This window comes from Callithrix jacchus, chromosome 5 (genome assembly GCF_049354715.1).
Source record: "Callithrix jacchus isolate 240 chromosome 5, calJac240_pri, whole genome shotgun sequence".
Lineage (NCBI taxonomy): Eukaryota > Metazoa > Chordata > Mammalia > Primates > Cebidae > Callithrix > Callithrix jacchus.
The window spans coordinates 147,358,664-147,379,283 of NC_133506.1; the positions used below are offsets into that span (position 1 = coordinate 147,358,664).

The 20,620-nt window shown below is 38.7% G+C and overlaps 1 protein-coding gene and 1 pseudogene across 5 annotated transcripts in view; one reads left to right on the forward strand and one right to left on the reverse strand.

The window, feature by feature from the left end:
- The window catches only part of PAN3 (poly(A) specific ribonuclease subunit PAN3), a 163,317-nt gene that overhangs the window by 61,441 nt on the left and 81,256 nt on the right, over positions 1-20,620 (forward strand). The window lies entirely within an intron of this gene.
- Positions 11,751-12,312, reverse strand: LOC118154038 (28 kDa heat- and acid-stable phosphoprotein pseudogene; annotated as a pseudogene).

Genomic DNA, 20,620 nt, shown 5'->3' on the forward strand with positions numbered 1-20,620 from the left:
ACATGTATTGTCTTTTGGCATTGCTAATAGCTTATGGGATAGATGTTGCTGCTAGATGAAGAAACATCTTCAGAGAAGCTAAGTAGCTTTAAGGTTAAACAGATACTAGAGGAGCAGAAATTTGAGCTCATATTTGTCAGACTCAAAATCTCTCTACTTCTATGTGCTGTAGCTCTACTAGCTACAGTTGGTTTAATTATCCAACAGGTTAACTGAACTTCTGTAGGACAGCTATTTTTTGAGGATGAGAATGCATCCATAGTTGTCTATACATGGACTGTAACTTACACATGACCCTGCAGCATTTGTAAGCTCTGTCATTTTTCCCTGTGCTTCATCTTTTTCCTCAGTGCCTTTTAACTACTTTTCTTTCTGGAACTTTAAGCATTTTTTTTTTACATTTGTTTCTTAATCTTGACCTAATATCTTGGTCTTTTTCTACTTCTGAAAACAAATGAAAACCAATAAACCAACTAACAAGAAACTTAACCAAACCTTCCTCTGAGTTTCTGAGCTTTTCTGAAATGCAGTCATTCATATTGCATTTATTCTCTTCAGTGCTGGATTTCTTTCAAGAGGCCCATGATTCCCACCATTTATTGCATAGTAATCTTTTAACTTATTTTCTACCAAAGATTTTATGATACGAAGGAGCCTGTCTGCCAAGCATGGCATATATTAAACAGTGATTTCATTTGAAATATATATGTATGGAGCTGCTAATTAGAGAAACAGAAAAGCTTAATATTTTTCTTAATCTTTTGTAGCTTTGTAGAGGGTAAATTTATTCTTCATATGGCTGTTTGAAATATTGATAAGACCCATCTGATCCCCATTAATATGTTTGTAAAGTCCCCAGTTGGGAACCTTTGGAATAGTTTGTACTATTTTCTTTAAATTTCCTTACTCCTTCAATGTCTGCAAATTGGTTACCAAAATTTTATTGAAACTGCTCTCACAGTTTTCCAGGGATCTCTATAATTGCCAAATCCAGCAGTTTTATTGAGCACTTAATATTGCTGGCTACTTTTTTATTGTTTCTCTCTCTCTCCCTCTCTCCCTCTCTCCCTCTCTCCCTCTCTCCCTCTCTCCCTCTCTCCCACTCTCCCTCTCTCCCTCTCTCCCTCTCTCCCTCTCTCCTTTCTTCCCTCCCTCCCTCTCTGAGACAGATCTCTCTCTGTCACCCAGTCTGGACTGCAGTGATGCAATCATGGCTCACTGCAGCCTCAAACTCCTGTGCTGAAGTGATCCACCTGTCTCAGTCTCCCAAGCAGCTGGAACTGCAGGCACATATCACCACACCCAGCGAGTTTTCTTTTTTCTTTAAACTTTTTGTAAAAGCAGTGTCTTTCCGTGTTGCTCAGTCTGGTCTCAAACTCCTGGGCTCAAGCTATCCTTCTGCCTTGGCCCCCAAAAGTGTTGGGATTATAGGTGTGAGCCACTATACTGGCCATGAAATTTCTTTCTCTTCACTTTTTAAATTTTTGTTGTTGTTGTTGAGACAGGGGTCTCACTACCTTGCTTAGGCTGATTTCTAACTCCTGCCCTCAGGTGATACTTCCACCTCAACCTCCCAAAATGCTGGGATTATAGGCACAAACTACCACAGCTGCCTTTCTTTGTGCTTTTAACTCTGTTTCATCCCTGGCTCCTTGTGAGCTCCTGTTCTTGGTTCACTTGTTCTTTGCTGTCTCTTTTATGCCATTGATTCTGAATGTTACTTCTTTTAGAATTGTCTTCTGAGTTCAAGGTCCAGAATTTTTTGTGCCTCTGATATTTTAGGATGTGGGTAAATATGCCACTCTCACTACAAATCTGGAAAGTCTAAAAACACAGTTTCGGTTTGGGTTTTCCAGATTTACTACTTCTCTTGTATTCTCCTATACTCCTTCAGTTTATGGCATTATCTTCCCAGTCTCTGAGACTGTCATCTTTTTCATTCTTCTACTTTTTTTTCTCCCTGGGATTACTTTTTTAATCTAACACTTATTATTAAGAAGGAAAGTCCTGGGACAAATTATTAATTGAAATAGAATATATTGGACAATATACATTTGTTACAATAAGTCTTTATAAAAATAATCACATATTATCTCCATTTAACAATGGAACTTGGCTTTAGAAAAGCTTATTGCTAGTTCATGGTAGAGCTGCAATTCTATCCAAGATCTGTCCTAAATCTTGAGATTTTCCTGCTATATTATTTACCTCTAATTATTACATTTTAAAAGTCCACAGTATCTTACCCTTCTTTCTGTTTTTAAAAATACTGACATTGTTTATTCCTTATACATAAACAGCTTCTGAATAATTTTTTTAAATTTTTAAGGATTGAATCTATTCTACCTATCTGGGTCTATCGTTTTGTATCTATCCACATATACTATATTCTAAGCATATGAGATCTTTTATATTACATAAAATATAAAATACATTGTCATTTCTCTGAACCATTGTTCACTGAGCCTGAAAAACAAATCTTACTTCTTTTTCCTTTAAGAGATGGCTCAGGCCAGGTGTGGTGGCTCATGCCTGTAATCCCAGCACTTTGGGAGGCCAAGGCGGGCAGATCCATGAGGTCAGGAGATTGAGACCATCTTGGCCAACATGGTGAAATGCCATCTCTACTAAAAATAGAAAAAATTAGCTGGGTGTGATATGTGCACCTGTAATCCTAGCTACTGGGGAAGCTTGGGCAGGTGAATCGCTTGAACCTGGGAGGTGGAGGTTGCAGTGAGTCAAGATTGCACCACTGCACTCCATCCTGGTAACAGAGCAAGACTCCGTCTCAAAAAACAAAACAACAAAAGAGAGATGGCTCAAATGCTACTTTCTCTGGGATTAATTGTCTACATAGCAGGCAGGATAGAATATATGTATACACACACATAATTTGTGTATACTTAGTTTACTATTCCCAGTATACTTGGTGTTTAACACTTCATTGTTTTGTATTAAATTTGTTTGCCGGTTTGTCTTTTTCTACTGGATTGTAAATATTTAAGGTTAAACATGTGTTTATTTCTGTATCCTGAAGATATTAGGTTGGTGAAAAAGTAATTGCAGTTTTGCCATTACTTTTAATGCAAAAACTACAATTACTTTTGCACCAACTCAATATTTTACTTGTTTCTAAATGCCACTCTTTCCTTTCCTGTTCCCTTTCTCTTTCCCTTTCTCTTAGTTTTTCTTTTCTTTCTTTTCCCCCACATGGCATCTCACTCTGTTGTCCAGGCTGGAGTGCAGTGGCACAGTCTTGGCTCACTGCAACCTATGCCTCCCAGGCTCAAGCGATTCTCCCTCTTCAGCCTCCCAAGTAGCTGGGACCACAGGGGTGTGCCACCATGCCTGGCTAATTTTTTTGTTGTTGTTTTGTTTTGTTTTGTGGGCAGCAGGGTTTCACCATGTTGCCCAGGCTGGTCTTGAACTCCTGAGCTCAAGCAATTCACTTGCCTCGACCTCCCAGAGTACTAGAATTACAGGTATAAGCTGTCATGCCAGACCTTAATTTTATTTTATTGGGTAATATGTATAATTTTGAGGTAATTTATTTTAAGACTTTACTATTTTTTATTGGTTGGTCGATTGAGACAGGGCCTCACTTTGTCACCCAGGTGGGAGGGAGTACAGTGGTGTCATCATGACCCACTGCAGCTTCTACCTCCCTGACTCAAGCAGTTCTTTCACTTTAGCTGCATCTCCTAAGTAGCTGGGACTGCAAGTATTTGCCACTGGTGCCCAGCTAGGTTTTCTTTGTATTTTTTTTGTAGAGTCGGGGTTTTGCCATATTGTCCAGGCTGGTCTTGAACTCGTGGACTCAAGTGATCCACTTGCCTCAGCCTCCCAAAGTGCTGGGATTACGGATGTGAGCCACCACGCTGGATCTGGCTTTTCTGTATTTTAAAAAATTAATCACAGACTTATTGGGGCTTACAGCCACCATGTGTTACCACTGGTTAGTTTTAGTGTCACACAACTGATTTAGTACATAGGATAATTATTTCTTTTGGAATGTTAGAGATCTTCCATGTTTAAAAAAAATTAAAGTTTAACATTGTCAGAGTATTTTTGCTAGTTTCAATCTTTTCAGCCTGGTAATAGACTTAATTACCTCAGTGTTGTTTAGTGAGAAAGTCTCTCTCTCTCTCTCTCTCTCTCTCTCTCTCTCTCTCGCCTCCCGGGTTCAAGTGATTCTCCTAACTCAGCCTCTAGAGTAGCTGGGACTGCAGGTGCATGTCACCATGCCCAGCTAATTTTTGTATTTTTAGCAGAGATGGGATTTCACCATGTTGGCCAAAATAGTCTTGATCTCTTGACCTCATGATCTGCCCACCTTGGCCTCCCAAAGTGCTGGTATTACAGGCGTGAGCCACATTACCCAGCCAGCCTCTCTGTTTTATAGTTTTTTCATGATCTCAGCCCAAACACCAAGCAGGTGGTGGATGGAAGATCACCTGAGACACCATATCAAAAACACTTTGTTTCACCTAAGTGCAAATTCACTTTGATCTCTACTCCTGCCTCAGACAAATAGGTGTTCGTTATATGCTGAAAGCCATCTTTATTTTTTCTAGCAACTTACTCCTTCGTAGTCTTCCTAGACTTTGCCTAGGATATTTACCTGTCACTGGATGATTACCTGTAACTTTGCCTGACCAATCTATATGTGAATGCAGGATTTTTCATTTGTTCTATGACTGTGTAGTTTAAATGCCATTGCTTGTGATTGAAATATTTTGTCACCTGTCCTACCTATAGAATTGATGTGAGGATTCAAATTTCCAAGCACATAATAGATATTAAATAAATGTGTTTTGTCCTGTTTTACCTTATCACCTTATCTCCTAAAGTTGATGTTTGTTTATATTTAGAGAACAGCCTGCAGTTATATTCATATGTCCTTAAATCATGGTATGTGTAGAATGGGGCAGTGATGCTTGGTTTCTTTTAAGGGCTCACACTTAAATGCTAACTCACTTGAATATTTAGAAAAATAAATGCTTTTTTTTTTTTTAAGGACAACTTAATGTGTTTTTTCCCATGATTTTACATTTCACCTTGAATGAAAGGGTCTGGGAAATGTATGATTTTGTAAATTTCTCGTAGTATCGCAGGTTAAGATTTACTTAAAAGTAGTGACACATTAAATAAAAGCATGCTAATTTTGTCTCAGACTTATGCAAGTTGTATGGTTGTGAATCATAAATTATAATATTCCTGTTGTTTTAGCTTACTCCATGAAGCGATACAATTGAATAAGAACTGTTGGACTGTGGTTGTGTTAGGTGATCTGTTTGATTGCGTTATCTCCTTGTCAGCATCTCTTTTGATGCTACTTTTTCCCCTTGTCTGATTAAATGGCATTTCTTGTCAGAGGTATTTAATTATAAGAATGCTCACTTAAAATCTTTTGGCCTATACATTCTCATGTGAATTCTAGTTGCTTGTTACTGCTTCTTTTAAGATCTAACGGGCTTTTGGAAACTCAGTAGATTTACTTCTGTCTTTACTCACTGGGTTTTGGTAATACTTCAGGTGATTTGTAATCTCTGGCCCCAGGAAATGGAATAATGTAGGCTTTTGGTGAATGGATTGGACTTTGTAAAGGTGAAGCTATAGCTATCTACTTAGGGTGCCTGGGGACTTTGAAGAGTTATAGAACTGTGATGCAGCTGCAGTGGCCTTTCTATAAAAGTACTACTTTATGTTTCCATCATCACCCTAGACCTCCTCTTCCCTCTAGCTGATACTCTAAAGATTTAATGTTCTCAGACCTACTCAGTCCTTACTTTATCACTTTAGAGTAATGACCTTGTATTTTTCAGAGAAGGGAGAAAAAAGGTTGTTAAGAATTCATTGTGGTTCTGTCTATTCTTAAAAAGAATGAAGTGTGTGCTAGGCGTAATAACTCATTCTTGTAATCCCAGCACTTTGGGAGGCTGACGGGGGGAGGGTCCACTTGAGCCCAGGAGTTTGAGATCAGCCCAGGCAACATAGTGAGACCCCTGTCTCTACAAAAGAAAAAATAATTAGCTGAGTGTGGTGATATGTGCCTGTAGTCTCAGCTATTCAGGAGGCACAGGCAAGAGAATCTCAAGAGTTTGAGACATCAGAGAGCTGTGATTGCAACATTGCATTAGAGCCTGGGTGACAGAGTAAGACCCTGTCTCTTGAAAAATGAAAACAGGCCAAGTGTGGTGGCTCACACCTGTAATCCCCGCACTTTGGGTGGCCGAGGTGGGCGGATCACCTCAGGTTGAGTGTTTGAGACCAGCCTGACCAACATGGAGAAACCCTATCTCTACTAAAAATGCAAAAATTAGCTGGGTGTAGTCCCAGCCACTTGGGAGGCTGCGGCAGGAGAATAGCTTCAACCCAGGAGGAAGAGGTTGCAGTGAGCCAAGATCGCGCCATTGCACTTCAGTCTGAACAACGAGCGAAACTCCATCTCACACGAAAGAAAACAAACAAACAAAAACCCTGTTTCTTAAAAAAAAAAAAAATTACCTCATGTATCAGCTTTCTACCTATGTAACATTTTCATTCATATTCTTTCTTATTTTTTCTCCTGTCTCAGACAGATAGGTGTTTGTGATATGCTGAAAGCCATCTTTATTTTTTCCAGCAATGTATTCCTTCATATATCTCTTTTCAGTATTAGTCGATCCCTCTATGTTGGTTACATCTCTTAACTTACAAATGTTCCATGTGTAAATCCTTGTGATATTTTGTGAACCCCAGAACAAAGAATGTTACATGAGGAAAAGGTTCTTTGGTTAGTACATTTGGAAAACTGCAGTACAATTTGGGAAAAGGTTTCTACTTACGGTGGCTACTTTTTTCACCTTTTGTTCATCACTTAATTCCAAGTATTTTCCCTTTCCTTTTCACCACTCTATTGAAAATGTTTTTGATAAGATCAACTAACTGACTTTTTTTTTTTTTTGAGATGCAGTTTTACTGTGTCTCATTCAGGCTGGAGTGCAGTGGTGCAATCTTGGCTCACTGTGGCATTCACCTCCCATGTCCAAGCCATTCTCCTGTCTCAGTCTCCCGAGTAGCTGGGACTACAGGTGCACACCACCACACCTGGCTAATTTTGTATTTTTAGTAGAGATGGAGTTTCTCCATGTTGGCCAGACTGCTCTTGAACTCCTGACCTCGGATGATCCGCCCGCCACTGCACCCAGCCTTTAACTGACAAAATTCATGGCGTTCATCTTTCTTGCCCTCTGCTGCAGTTGACAGTTGACCATTCTTGTTTTTTGGAACTTTTATTCTCTTAGCTCTTAGATTGTTATTGGTGTTTTTTTTTTCTTTTTGTTTTGTTTTGTTTTGTAAGACTTCTTGGCCTTTGTCCTGCCCTCAAAAACTCTCCCAAGCTGTGTCATTGATTCTTTCTTCTTTTACTCTTCATAGTGCTCTTTGATAATCTCAGATGTCTTTCAGTACTTCAGCTCCTCCCTAGTCACATTTGACTCCTGGATACTTTTTTTCCCCCTCCTAGTTTTCTGCATTCATTCTATTTTATTTCTGGTTTCTTCTGAACATCTTCATCTCCATGACATAGGACTTAAAATTTAACCTGTCTAAAATGAATACCAACACCAAGTTAAGTATCCTCCCTGTCTCACAGAGGCAGGGCACGTTCCTATAAAAAATAAAAATGTGAGCCCATATGTTTTCCTTTAACCTTGTTTTTCATTCACCCCTACCTGTACACACTCACTCATTCACAACTATATGCCACTGTATATCTTGGTTATTGATAACATTCAGTGTCTAATTTGTGGTGTCTTCTTGACCCCTCACTTCCTTACCTGCCATAGCCATCAGCTACTAAGATCTGTTGCTGGTTTGAAATTGTTTTTCTCTGTTAACTGAGTTACAGTGTAGGTCTACCTTTAATTCTTGCTTGGATTATTATATTGTGGTCTCTTAGCTGGTTTCCTGCTTCTAGTCTTGTTTTTCAAACAACTACCTGGTTGTCTAATCTTGCCTCTCATCTTTGTCATTGAGGGGGTGGGGGGATGTCAAAATCCCTTATGAAGACATCCGAGGTGCCTCTTGCTCTTGTTCCTGTTTATTGCTGCATACCTACATAACTATTTGCAGTACCATGCAAGTACCATCTTGCTTCTCCTTTGAATATTCTCTTTGAATATTCACTTTGCTTGGTGTACCCTTCCTTCTGTCTTGACTTACCAAACTTGTCTTTTAAGAATCAATTCAAACATATGGTCTTATGTCCTAATTAGACAGCATTAAGTGTTTGCTCACTTTTTCCTAGCATTTACCAGATTCTAATTATTCACTTATAGAACTCACCATATAAGCTAATATCATATACTGATATGGCATGTTGTAGATACTTAATATATGTCTTTTGATACATGGATGTTCTGAGTTCTACAGAGTGTGGAATTGGGTTCAGGATACATTGTATTCCTGTGAAATATCAGCCTGTGAACTTGTAGAACACAGTGTCCATGTTTTATTTATTTCTTCCTCACAGTGCCTTGCACAGTTTTTATATATTAGATATCGAAATAATTGAATGAATGGACCTGGATTATTTATTAACTGGATGAGTATTTAGCCTAATGTATATCCTGAAATGTAATGCTTTACATAATTTTGTGAATTTTCCCTTGGTACAATTTCATGAAATAAAATATCATTTTGGAAAGCATTTGAAAATCTTAATATATGTTAAATGTTATGATTAAATATGGCAGGATTTTTGTTAGGAAGAATACATCTAAGTATTACAAATTACTTACTGTGGAAATGTGACAAATAGGTTTACTGTTACGGCTATGGATAGAAGATATGCATACATATAGAAATAATTGTAGCTGTATAAAGTAATTTTTGCCTCTTTGGAATGTTGTGATAGTCTCAGTTTTCTGTACTATTTATTCACTGACCTAAGTAGATATTTTTGCTCCTCTTAGGGACAGCGATAGAATAAACTAGGTGGTATGCCCTGTGATTATTAATAATTACTGTTATTGGAGCACTTTGACATATAAATTGATTCTTTTAAATACAAGTTCAGATTCCCTTATCCAAAATACTTGGGACTATAAGTGTTTTTTTGTTTGTTTGTTTGTTTGATTTTGGAATGTTTGGATATATTTATTGGTCAAGCATCTTAAACCTGAAAATCTAGGCTGAAATACTGCAGTGAACATTTACTTTGAGCTTCATGTTTGAGCTCAAAAAGTTTCAGGTTTTGGAGCATTTCAGATTTTAGATTTTCTGATTAGGGATACCTAGTTTGTAACAGATGCAGACATCTGGTTTTATTTTTAAATGTTTTCTATTCCTCAGATACAGATTTTTCTTTCTATGTGTGTTGATTCTTTTGGTCTGAATTTAAATGTTGTATAATCCATGTGAATTCTTATGATAATCCCATTTCATTCAGTGATGATATGCAAATGAAAAAGGGAATGGTGTAAATGATTTTATGATTTAGAAATCCTGAACTTTCTTAAAAGTTTTTTGTAAAAATTATACAGTGATCCTTCTTTATTCTGTGGAATTGTTCTAGCAACAACCTCCCCATCTCCTACAGATACCAAAATACTGGGATGCTTAAGGCATAATATTTGCATATAATCTATGTGTGTCCTTCAGTATAATTATTACAGTGTAAATGTTATATAGATAGTTGGTATACTATTTTTGTTTTTGTTTGCATCAAAAAAAATTTTTTTTACCCCAGATATTTTCTATCTGTGGTTGGTGGAATCCACTACTGAAAAAAAATCAGATACTATGGAAGAGACTACAAAGAAGACCGGGCGCCATGGCTCACGCCTGTAATCTCAGCACTTTGGGAGGCTGAGGTGGGTGGATCACAAGGACAGGAGTTTGAGACCTGCCTGGCCAACATAGTGAAACCCCGTCTGTACTAAAAATACAATCATTAGTCAGGTGTGGTGGTGTGTGCCTGTTATCCCAGCTACTCGGGAGGCTGAGGTGGGAGACTTGCTTGAACCTGGGAGGTGGAGGTTGCAGTGAGCTGAGACCAAGCCATTGCACTCCAGCCTGGGTGACAGAGTCAGACTCAGACTCAAATAAAAAGAGTACAAAGAAGCAAAAATATCCATAGGTCACCGCCCACAGAGAACATGTCTGATACATTTTAGTGACCATCTTTAGCAAGTTTTTACACACTTGCATGCACACACATTACCCCATTCCCTCTCAGGCATAAGGAAACTATTTTACATAAATAGCAATTTAGTTTCATTGCTGTTCTCTAGCTTATCTTTTATTTTTACTGAGTCAGTAGTATAGGTGTCTCTTTCCATGTTTAATAAAAATATATCAACTCACAATTTTTAATAGTTATACATTTATGATATGTTCCACAGTCTACATGACAAAATCCTATTGGTAGATACATTTTTTGTAAATTATAATTTAGAAAATTCTGTGCTAACCTTAATGTTATCTATTCGTATCATTTTTCTACTTAGCTTTAATTCCTAGATGTGGGTTTGTGAAATCATAGGGCATGCTTATTTGCTTATTGTCCTGTTCTCCCCTTCCCTCCCCGTCCCCCTCCCCTCCCCCTCCTCCCTTTTCTTGCCTTTCCCCTTTCCCTTTCTTCTTTTCCCTTTCCCCTTTCCCCTTTCTCATTTTACCTTGCTGGAGTGCAGTGGCATGATCACAGCTCACTGCAGCCTTGATCTCCTGGGCTTAAGTCATTCTCCTGTTTCAGCCTGCAGAGTAGCTGGGACTACAGATGTGTGCTGTCATGCACAGCTAATTGTTTTTAATTTTTAGTAGAGATGGGGGTCTCACTGTGTTGCCCAGGTTGATATTAAACTCCTGAACTCAAGGGATCCTCCCCCCTTGGCCTCCCAAAGTGATAGGATGACAGGTGTGAGCCACTGCACAGCCTTATTTTTCATTTTGATAATATTATCAAAGTGTTCTCATAAAAGGTACACCAGGAGATTGTTAGAAATGTTTATAGTATTATCCATTCTGGCAAACTTTGTGAAGGATGAACTTACAACTATCTTGGGAAATATACGTGTCTGTAGTTTCTTTTTTTTTTTTTAACAATAATGTCAAGTTTAATCTGCCAAATATACAAGTTGAATTTGTGGAGCATGTTTTGCCTGGGTGCTGCATAGTAAACAGAGGTTTCTTGAAATGATCGATGGGTAGGATTAAAAATGGGCACTGACCCTGGCCAGGTGGGTAGGAACCAGGTAGGGAAGGACAGAGAGGCGAGGCCTCGGTCAGACAGGATGGACAAGCCATACCCTCGAGCACCCAGGGGCACAGGCTTCCAGATGACAGCCCCTTTCAGAATGAGCACCCAGGCAACACATTCTGGGGCTGGTTGTAGCAAACCTATCAGCAGCTGCCTACTGGCACGACCACCCCCTTACGTGGTATCTACCAGACAAAGGAAAGCTCTTCATACCCCATCTCCCAGGCGCCCCCCAGCAAGGGCTCTGAATTCTGAAAACAGCAAAAAACATTCAAATGGTTACTTATGACATGCTGTCCTGCATCTTTGTGTCTCAAAGATAGCAGCTTGCCCCTCCCCCACCCCACATCTCCCCAACAATTTCTCTGCCAAGATGAAGAGGAGGCCCCAGGCCGTGAGGGGCTCCTGGCCATGAGGGTCTGTTGCAGCAGCGCCAGGGTACAGAGTGGGTGAGATGCAGCAGAGGTCCTGGCAGTATGGCCCAGGTCCCCGGCATTTTCTCCCATGGATTATGCTTGCTTATTTAGGAAGAGTGACTGCATTTGTTTTCCTGACAATGTGGCATCGTCTTTTGCTTTCCTTTCCTCCTCCTCCTTTCTTGCAGCCTCCTCCCGCTGTTTTTACATGATGGCCAACCAGGCCGCGTCTGCCTTGGCTTGCTCTTCCCGGCCAAGTGCGTTTTCACGTAACGCTTTTTTGCCTACTGCTTCTCAATTTTGTCTCCTTCTCTCCTTGAAAGCTCCAGATCCAGTTGTGTGACCTTATTGCTTGTCTGTGCTACCTGGTTGGGGTTCTCAATGTCAGTGAGCCCTTCAGCGCCTTTGCACTTTTGCTGGTAGTCATCTTCTTCATCCTCACTCTCATCTGAGTCTAGAGATTTCTTCTCCTTTTTGGGGTCACCTGCAGCCCTATCTCCACCTTCTTTTTGCTCCTCTTCTTCCCCGGCCTTCTTTCTGCTTCTCAGCCTGGAGCTGCACGTAAATCTCCTCAGGGCTTGTATGCTGCCTCGCCCTGCCTTTGCGGCCTCCCTTTCTCCCTCCGTTAGGCAGCGTGGCTTTGGCCACCACCATGTGTCTGTAGTTTCAGGTTGTTATGTACAGAGAATTGCATAATACTGAGATCATAAAAATTTTTGTTTTCCTCTGTCATAATGTAAAGCTTATTACTAATTGATCTTCATTTGCCAGGTTCCAACATTCACATGCTACTTTCCTCTTAAAATTGTCAAGTTATAAATAGGAGAATTTTTATTTAGAATGCTAATATGAATCGTTTGGAAATATTAGTAATTAGCTTTCTTCTGCCTTCTCCATCAATTTTATCTGATTTAGAGTATTATATTTCCTTTATTGAGCTGCTTAAACCAGAGGGCCTAGTTTGCTTCAGAAAGTTTATAAACTATATTATTTAGACTAATTTTTCAGGAGTCATTGTATGTAGTTGTCACTTTTAACTTTTTTTTTTTAAGATTAAACTTGGCAGGTTTTGAAGAGGTCGGTTTCTGATTAACCCAGAAGTTGAGTGTATTTTGATAATAAATTTTAAATTGGTCATATTTGTATGTGCTTGAAATAAGTGGAAATAACAATTCATTAAATAACAACAGAAAAAACCTTATATGAACTTGGGGATTCTTGTTAACCATCTACTTCCTCCTTTCCATCTTCTTCTCTTCCTCTTTATCCTGTGTTGTTTATTAACACTGAAGAATAGTAAAATTAGGTCTGAATTGGGCTGCTCTTTATGTCCATGGAGCTCAATTTTACTTGAGATGGGGTCTTACTCTGTCAATCAGGCTGGAGGGTGGTTACATAGACATGGCTTACTGCAGCCTTCAAATCCTGGGCTCAAGCAGTTCTGAATAGCTGGGACCACAGGTGCATACCACCACACCTGTTTCTTCTTGTTGGCCAGGCTGGTCTCAAACTCTTGACCTCAAACAGTCATCCCGCCTTGGCCTCCCAAAGTTGTGGGATTATAGGTGTGAGCAGCCATGGCTGGCTGGGTCTCATCTTTTTATGTATTTTTAGATCACTTTAACAAGGCAAAACAAATTCCGCAACCCTGTCTTTCTCCCTCATTATTAGTATCCTCTTTTCTGCTTTTCCTAATACTTTACTGCCCATTGCTGTTGCCAAGTCACTCCCAGTGGCATGGGTAGAAGTAATTGAATTGGAGAAATATTTGTATAAAGTAGACTCTTACTTGGTGCTTCAAAGATGTGGGCATTATCAAAAGGACAGTTAGTTGAACTGTGCATGTGACATAGTATCTATTTAGGAAAGAGATGATAAGGAAAGCAGAACAAAACTTGAAAAACCAACTTTATAAAAGTAGTTTGAATTGCTCACAAGTTATTTGAAATGGTCCCTGTAGATCACTTCTCTTCTAGTGGGTGTTTAACCAAAAAGAGTTGGCTAAATTTTATATATCGATAACTCAAAGTCAAAGAAATCCTTAATGTTTTTAAACATTACCACTAGATTTGTCTTCTGGCCAAGATGTAAGAACAAAGATTAGACTTACCCTCTCTTCAGAAACAGCTAGAAAACTAAACAAAACATATGTAACAAGTTTTCAAGAGAGTAGTTACCAGACAGTAAAAGACAGTGATCCCTGAGAGATGGAAAACAAATGAGGTGAACTTTGTGATTAACTCAGCTTACTACCTTGGGAGAATTTCCCAACCTTGTACAGAAAGGGGGACATCAGGTGGAGCCTGCTGATCTGTCTGAATTGAGGAGACCAAACTGGAGGTCCACAGTGGCCATGGTGGCAATAGCATCCAAGAAAACATACTGAAGAGAAGAGAGCTCAGATATGGAGAGAACTCTGGCAATTTGCCAAGGGATCCCTCTTGAATGTTTAGCTGATGTGAATTAAGGATGTAAATGAAGAGGCTACCAGAGCTGGAAAAAGAAGTTCCCAGTCAACAATTCTTAGAACTCATACATGGCCAGAAGTTCCTGCTCTTGCTAGCTAAACTGGAAAACATCATAATTCTTGAAGTACCAAGTAAGGCTAATTGGAAGGCATTTGCCTCAATAGTGGGGCCAAATTAGCCTTGGAATAAATTCTTCCCTGGTTCCTCCTAACAGCTTAAAAGCAAGACCTGGAAGAATCAAACTAATTTTTAAGCAGTTTCACTAGAACAGAGAGCAAAGGTCAGGAAGATTTATAGGAATACAATAATATCCAGCACCCAGCAAATAAAAGTCACATTATTTGCTATAATAATCAAAAGTTATCAGATAGGCAAAGAACGAAAGTAACATCCATAAGAGAAGAAAATATAATTGTTCAAAACTGACCCAGAAATGATTCAGAAGTAAGAACATGAAAAATAATTACTATAACTATTTCATATGTTGAGGAAGCTTAGAGGAAAGATTAAACATGTTAGTACAGAAACGAAACATATATATGTATATAAGAAAATAATCCAGATCAGACTTTGAAAGTTTAAAGCTATAGTGTCTGAAATGAAAAATACATTGGATGGGATGAATGGCAGTAAATGTTACAGAACAGTTTAGTGAACTTGAAGGTATAGCAACAGACACTGCTCCAAAAACCACATTCAGAGAAAATGTGAGCTGTGGGATAACATCAAGTGACCTAATATCCTTGTAATTGGGGTTCCTGATGGGGCTGGTGGAATGTACAGAAAAAGTATTTTAAGAAATAATGGACAACATTTTCCAAACTTGATGAAACTAAACTCACAGATTCAAGGTGTCCAGTGAATCACAGGCAAAAGAAACATGAAGAAAATTACACCAAGGCACATCAAAGAATCAGCAGAACCAAAAAACCAAACCATTTTTGATGAACAGTGATACCAATGGCATTCCATATCCATGGGTTTTACATTCTTGGATTCAAGCCATCATGGATCCAGAAGAAAAAAAACCCACAGAACTCAAACACCCCCCAAAAAAATAAAAATAAAAACCAAAACAAAACCCATACAACAATATAAATAATACAAATAAAAAATACCGTATAACATTTATATAGCATTTATATTTCATTAGGTGTAAGTAATTTAGAGATGATTTAAGGTATGCAGGAATATACACCTATGTGCATAGACTACATAAAACCATTAGGCATTTAATATGAAGGACTCGATTACCTGTGGATTTTGGTATCTGCGGCGGGGCTGGAGGAGGGTCCTGGAACCAACCCCCTGCAGATACTGAGAACCGACAGTACCGATAGCAGATTTCTCATTGGAAATAATACAAACCATAGATTGTATAACAGTATCTTTAAAATATAGGAAGGAAAAAAAGTGTCACCCTAGAATTCCATACTTGAAAACAATATCCTTCAAAAACTGCGGTCAGATTGAGTGAATTTTTTGCACTCAAAACCTGGTAAAATTCAAATTAGGTGGGCAGTTTAGCTAAAAGTATTGCACCAGTGTTTGTGGTTTTGAAAACGTACCATGGTTATGTAAGATGTTACCTATCATGAAAGAAGGTGAAGGTACCATTTCTTGTGAATCTTATGTCAAAATAATTGTTTTTGAAAAAAATGCAAAAAAAAAAAAAAGAAGGTGGACTTCAAAATTTACTAGCTTATGCTCTTTGAAAGAGAATGAAAAGACAAATCATAGGCCTGGAGAAAATATTTGTGAATATCATATCTGACAATGGACTTCAATACAGACTATTTGGTGAACTCTTACAACTTCATAATAGAAAATTTTAAAAAGCAATAAAAGTAGTCAAAAAAATGTGGACACTTCAAAGAAGATATCAAATGGTAATTAAGTCATTTGGGAAATGCTAATTAAAACTGCAATGAGATACCACTACACACCTATTAGAATGTCTAAAATGAAAAAGACCAACCAACGCATGTATTCCTGAGGACGTAGAGCAACTTGATCTCTCATACAGTGCTGGTGGACATATTAAAATAATACAACTAGACTAGATGATTGCTTGAGCCCAGAATGCTGTGGTGAGCAATGAGCTTTCCAGTGTACTCCAGCCTGAGTGACAAAGCACTTCTGTCTCCAAAAGTAAAAAATTTAAAAAAAAAAAACTACATTGAAAAGCAGTTTACTAACTTAAAAAGGTTATATATATATGTATTATTATGTCCAGATCATTCACTGCTATGTTTTTGACCAAGAATAACGAAATGTATGTATACAAATGAAGTGTGTATTTGTGTACAAACACTAGAGTATATGTCTTCACAATAGCTTTATTTGTAATAGTCAAACTTTGGAAAGAGACTAAGTATCTAATGCATAAAAGGATACACAAATTATAATATATTGATGATGTTGAATATTAATAATACAAATGAATTAAGTATTGTTAGATGCACTGATTCAGATGAATCTTGATGCTAAGTGAAAGAAGCCAATCAGCTTTTTTGCAATAGGTTTGCCACCAGAACACAGGTGTCATGAAAACTACCCCTAAAAGCCAAAATGGGAGGAGACTTTTATCAGCATTGTCTTCACTGGACACATAGATTCAAGGCAGGTCCACCACAGCTGGCCATCTGATCTACAAATGTGGTAGAATCAACAAAAGAACTGAAAAATTGGAGAAGGAGGCTGCTGAGATGGGAGAGAGCTTCTTCAAGTATTTCTGGGTCTTGGATAAACTGAAGGCTGAGCCTGAACCTGATCTCACTTGATATCTCCCTGTGGAAATTTGAGACCAGTGAGTACTACGTGACTATCGTTGATGCCCTGGACACAGAGACTTCATCAAAAACATGATGACTGAGACATCTCAGGCTGACCGTGCTGTACTGATTGTTGCTGCTGGTATGGGTGAATTTGAGGCTGGTATCTCCAAGAATGGGCAGACCGGTGACCATGCCCTTCTAGCTTACACACTGGGTGTGAAACAACTAATTGTTGGTGTTAACAAAATGGATTCCACTGAGCCACCTTACAGCCAGAAGAGATGTGAGGAAATCATTAAGCAAGTCAGCACTTAAATTAAGGAAATTGGCTGCAATCTTGACTTAGTAGCATTTGTGCCAATTGCTGATTGGAATGGTGACAACATTATGGAGCCAAATGTTCACACCTTGGTACAAGGGATGGAAAGTCACCAATAAAGATGGCAGCACCAGTGGAATCACACTGCTTGAGGCTCTGGACTGCATCCTACCACTGGCTTGTCCAACTGACAAGCCCTTGCGCCTTTCTCTCCAGGATGTCTACAAAATTGGTGGTACTGGTGCTGTACCTGTGGACCAAGTGGAGATTGGTGTTCTCAAACCCATTATGGTGGTCGCCTTTGCTCTAGTCAGTGTTGAGTGAAGCTCTTCTTGGAGACATTATGGGCTTCAATGTCAGGAATGTGTCTGTCCAAGATGTTTGTTGTGGCAGTGTTGCTGCTGACAGCAAAAGTGACCTCAGTGGAGGCAACTGGCTTCACTGCTCAGGTGATTATTCTGAACCATCCAGGCCAAATCAGTGCTGGCTATGCCCCTGTACTAAATTGCCACATAGGTTTGCTGAGCTGGAGGTAAAGATTGATCACCGTTCTGGTAAGAAACTGGAGGATGGCCAAGTTCTTGAAGTCTGATGATGTTGCTGTTGTTGATACTGTTCCTGGCAAGCCCATGTGTGTTGAGAGCTTTTCAGACTCCTCTTCTGAGTTGTTTCGCTGTTTGTGATATGAGACAGACAGTTGCTGTGGGTGTCATCACAGCAGTGGACAAGAAGGCTGCTGGAGCTGGCAAGGTCACCAAGTTTGCCCAGAAAGCTCAGAAGACTAAATATTATCCCTAATACGTGCCACTGTAGTCTTAATCAGTGGTGGAAGAGTGGTCTCAGAACTGTTAGTTTCAATTGGCCATTTAAGTTTAATAATAAAAGACTGGTTAAAGAATAACAATGCATTGTAAAACCTTCAGAAGGAAAGGAGAATGTTTTGTGGACTGCTTTTTTTCTTTTCCTTTTTTGCATGTGGCAGTTTTAAGTTACTAGTTTTTTGTTTGTTTGTTTGAGATGGAGTCTTGCTCTGTTGCCAGGGTGGAGTGCCATGATATGATCTCTGCTCACTGCAACTCCTGCCTTCTGGGTTCAAGTGATTCTCCTGTCTCAGCCTCCACGCCCAGCTAATTTTTGTATTTTTATTAGAGATGGGGTTTCACCATGTTGGCCTGGATGGTCTCAATCTCTTGACCTTGTGATCCTCCCACCTTGGCCTCCCAGAGTGCTGGAATTACAGGCATGAGCCACCGCACCCAGCCAAGTAACAAGTTTTTAAAATTAGTATGTTTTAATGGAAACAACTTGACCAAAATTCTGTCACAGAACTTTGAGACCCATTAAAACAAAGTTTAATGAGAAAAAAAGCCAGTAAAAAAAATATGTACATACATATATGTCTCATTTGTGTGACTTTTTTTTAAAATGCAGACTAATTTCATAGTGACAGAAAACTCATCAGTGGTTTCCTGGAGACTTGGGGGTAGAGAGCAGACAGGGTTGTAAAGGAGGGAGGGGTTTAGAAAAGGCCTGTGCAGACTTTTAATATGATGGATATAGTCATTACATTGATTTGGGTAATGGTTTCAAGGTTGTATACCTGTCATGAGTTACCAGAAAGTTTTAAGTATGTGCAGTGTATTATATGTCAATTGTATCTTAAATAAAGCTGTTAAGAAAAAATCACTAAGTTAGGTTTTCAGTCAGAGGATAGAAAGATAAATGATACCAATTTAGAAAACCTTTAAGACACGTAAAGCAAGCTGTGCTTTTTAAGGAGCTGTCCAATAGTTTCATGAGTCTACTGTGAGATTAAAGAAACCCTGACAAGTATTCAAGAATGTTAGTAGTTCTCAATTATTCATCCCATCATTGTATGACAACTATTTTTTATAGGCCTTTTTGGGCCGTATATGCAATGAATTGTTATATATCTTATGTTCTATTTTTATCAACAGAAACTTCTTGTCTTTCTACCTAATTAAAAAAATTTTTTTAGGCCGGGCATGGGGGCTCACACCTGTAATGGGAGGCCAAAGCGGGCGGATCTCTTGAGGTCAGGAGTTTGAGACCAGCCTGACCGACATGGTGAGGCCCTGTCTCTACTAAAAATACAAAAATTAGCTGGGAATGGTGGTGCATGCCTATAGTCCCAGCTACTCAAGAGCCTGAGGCAAGAGAATCTCTTGAGCCTGGGAGGTGGAGGTTGCAGTGAGCCGAGATTGTACCACTGTACTCCAGCCTGGGGGACGTAGCGAGACTCTGTCTTAAACAAAACAAAAATTTTAATGGCTGTACTTTTATCTTATTGCACTGTTTATTAAGTTAGCCCTTTAATTTGTAGGTATTTTAATGTAGTCTTTAAGCATTACTTTTGGTAGAGTCCACCAGAGTATAAAATACTGAATTTTATTATAAAAATGATAGTTTCTGTTGAATAATAGTATAGTAGAAAAGCATTAAATTGTATTAAACTTTATCAGACAATTATTTGTTAAAAACCCTTATTGGTCATTTATAGATAGGGAATCATCAGTTGTATTAGGTGGGATGTCTGGACTGTCACGTTATCTCATTTAAGATATAATGATTATAATTACAATAACATTTAAGCTAATGGTCAAGATTCTTGATTTATTATATTTGGGTCTAGAGGGTATTGGTAGGCATCATTTTTGAAAGTTGGGGGAATGATGTCATTTTGGAGAACTCAATATATAAGAAGTACTTGGTTGTTTTTGACATGAAAATTGTGGGGCCGGCTGGGCACAGTGAATCACATAAGTGCTGTAATTCCAGCACTTTGGGAGGCAAGGGCGGGCAGATTACTTGAGGCCGGGAGTTCGAGACCAGTTTGGCCAACATGACAAAACACTGCCTCTACCAAAAATAGAAAAATTAGCCAAGCTTGGTGATGCACACCTGTAATCCCTGCTACTAGGATGACTGAGGCAGGAGAATCACTTGAACTTGAGAGGTGAGGTTGTGCCACTGCACTCCAGCCTGGGCAACAGAGTGAGACTGTCTCAGAAAAAAAAAGAAAGAAAGAAAAGAAAATTGTGGGATAAATTTGAATGTATGAGAATCTAAAATATTAAATGAACATTAACTTTTTAAAATATGCATTTAGAACTATTTAAAACATCAATGTAAATTAGGCTTTAAATTATGAATAGAAATGAGTGTGTTATCTGTATATTTTACAGAAACCAAAAAGTTAATACTATAGAGAAATATCTATGTCTTTGGGAAAGAATTATTCAAACATAGGGCAGGGATAGTAAAACTTTAATTTTTTTATTTCTATTTTTCTTATTTATCCCAAACTCCTTATTGTTGTTGAAGTTAGTCAGATAATTTATATAATTCAAGTCCTTGGGTCTTCTAATAGAAAAAAC